The sequence below is a fragment of the Lactuca saligna genome, chromosome 8 (genome assembly GCF_052625555.1).
Source record: "Lactuca saligna cultivar CGN05327 chromosome 8, ASM5262555v1, whole genome shotgun sequence".
Lineage (NCBI taxonomy): Eukaryota > Viridiplantae > Streptophyta > Magnoliopsida > Asterales > Asteraceae > Lactuca > Lactuca saligna.
This window is the reverse complement of record NC_136424.1, coordinates 101,294,661-101,297,408: the sequence shown is the minus strand read 5'-3', so window position 1 is coordinate 101,297,408 and position 2,748 is coordinate 101,294,661. Positions and strand designations below refer to the sequence as shown.

General features: G+C 35.0%; 1 pseudogene across 1 annotated transcript; it reads right to left on the bottom strand.

Moving 5' to 3' along the window:
• Window positions 1-491: 491 nt before the first annotated feature.
• LOC145008271 (G-type lectin S-receptor-like serine/threonine-protein kinase At1g34300 pseudogene) lies at window positions 492-2,178 on the bottom strand (annotated as a pseudogene). The gene is made up of 2 exons (XR_013663335.1): window positions 1,961-2,178; window positions 492-1,881 (listed from the first exon to the last, which is right to left on the bottom strand). The product of XR_013663335.1 is annotated as a G-type lectin S-receptor-like serine/threonine-protein kinase At1g34300 pseudogene (transcript).
• Between the last annotated feature and the right edge of the window lie 570 nt (window positions 2,179-2,748).

The window sequence follows — 2,748 nt, the reverse complement described above, 5'->3', positions numbered from 1 at the left end:
GTCCTAAAAATTGTAAGCCCAGAAACACGGGCTTTACAAATTTACCTTTGAAATATTTGAAATTGTTCATATTTTACTATTATGAAATCAAGGATAAAATATGAACAATATCAAATAATTCATGGATAATTAAAAAATATATATATTAAATATAAAAAAATTCAATGATTAGATGTAAACAAAATTAAAAGTTATTATACCTTTTACAAATTTTACATACTTTGCTTGATCCATGAATTTGTTTTACTGTGTTTTATAATAAGGATTATCAATGGAAAATCAATATCTTTATCTCAAAGGATAAAGATATGGATTGTGTATAAAATAGTACCATATATATATCAAAGAATGTCATATTATACATTTTCATTCTTAAGTTAATAATCTACCCAATAAATTGTTACAAGTGCATTTCTAGATTTTATTTAAGATTTTTCATCTATAAACGACCATGAGATACACTTTTGCCTCAAAATAAACACAATACTTGGTTTGAGAAATGATGTGACTTAAATTATATTGAATACACTTTGATCATATGTTTTACGAACATATACACTTATTTAACTTAGATTCTAAATACAACATAACTATGAGTGGAGGGCGGACATGGCGGCACCTATGTACTTACAAATATAATTTTGGCTGCCTCTGTATATGATTACACCGAAGCCATTGTGATCTCATATCTCCTCATCAGAGGTGTCTCTCCAACTGCAATAGACTTGGTGTTAACATGAGACGAAGACCAATCAGAGCCACCATCATTCCACGCCAACCGAGCCAAAGAAGTATCAGCTTCATCAACACCAGAAAATAAATGTGAAAACGGATTTACAGTCTCCGGCACCAGTAACGCACCTTCTAACATCTTCACAACGATGCTCATCCCTGGCCTAGTCTCCGGCTTATACTGAACGCAACAAAAAGCTACCTTAAGTATCCTCTCAACAGCTTCATGATTCTTCTCCTCGATCCCACAAACACTCATCAAATCCTTCAACTCTTTCTTTTCGTATTTCCGCCACACCCATATCGGAAACCACTCTTGACTATCACCAAGACGCTCGTCCATGTTCCTCCTCCTTCCGATGATCTCAAAAAGTAGCATACCAAAACTATAAACATCACATTTGTGTGTAACTGGAAGAGCTAGCCAGAGCTCGGGGGCGGCGTATCCCGGAGTACCACGTCCTCCGGTCATCGTTATATGAGTGTTATCCCTGTTACAGAGTTTAGCTAAACCGAAATCCGCCACTTTTGCACAAAACTTTGAATCCAAAAGTATGTTGCCTGGTTTGATATCGTAATGAATGATTCTTTGAAGACAATCTTCATGCAAATAAGCGATTCCTCTTGCAGTTCCCAGAGCAATCTCGTAGAGCTGCTCAAACCCTAGAACAGCTCCTGTATTCGCTTTAAACAATTGTTTATCCAAAGAGCCGTTGACCATGTACTCGTATACAAGAGCTCGTAAACTTTATTCAAAGCAAAACCCATAAAGCCTGACGAGATTAAAGTGATGGGTTCTTCCTATTGTGCTTACTTCCGCCATGAATTGCTCTTCAATTCTCTTGTCTGAGGTTCCGTTTAGTACTTTTACAGCTACAGCTATGCTGTTGCTAACAAGGCCCTTGTAAACTGTCCCGAACCCACCTGAACCCAATAAGATACTGAAGTTGTCTGTCGCTATTCTTAACTGTTGAGAAGTGAACCGGATCGGCTTTTCTGTTTCCATATCATCCAGGAATTTAACCATAGTGAGCGGAATAAACCGGGAGTCGTCACCGAATTCTTCCGTTTGCTTGTTATTAACAGCGATTTCATCCTTTTGCTTCTTCGCTATATTGCATAAACAGTCAATGATCGATACCACAAAAGCTGCAAAAAGAAACTGTTAACATCGATCTGGATTTTTTAATAAAACCACACCTGCCATGAAGGGAATGGAAGAACTTACCGACGACAAAAAAAGGTAACGAAAACACCAATGAGCACACGAATCTCTGTTGGCAAAGGAGGGGTAGGCGAATAAGAACCAGGAGAGTCCATTAAGGATTTAAGGATCAAGGATGTATACAGAACCAAAGAGTTGTTTACACGGAGGTTTCTGATAGGGTTTAATCTATGTATTTTTATTCTTTTAAAACTGAGAATATACTCCATAGAAAACGATCATGCATGCTATAGTAGTACTTGGTGTTTAAGGATTTGTACATTACAGTCACTTTAAAGTCTATACAAGCCAATTAATGCCAACTGCATAGAAAAATGGGCCTTGATTCTTCAACGAAGAATTTAATTAAGCCTCCAACGAAGAATTTAATTAAGCCACTGAAATTAAAAGTTCATTACAAGTATTTACCCTTATTTAGATAAATTGGAGATTTTAATTCCGTTTTGTTGCTTCTTCTTAGAGCAATTATACCAAAAATAAGGAATTGTATAACCTCCATTTTATTTTTCTTTTAACGTATTGACATTTTATAACCCTATTTTTTTTTCCTTTGCTCTTCCTTTATCGTATACACCAATATTTTTTCTATAATAAATAATATATATGTTTTTTTTTGCCATTATTTACACCATCAAGTTTTTTAAAGAGGTTATAAACATATTAATCACATAAAACTATCAAACAATCAACCACTTAAAAATTTTGATTAAATTCTAATGCGCCGTAACCTTCAAAATTTAAATTTGTGGAGCCATCACAAATACTAAAATCTTCACCAACTTCTATCTTTG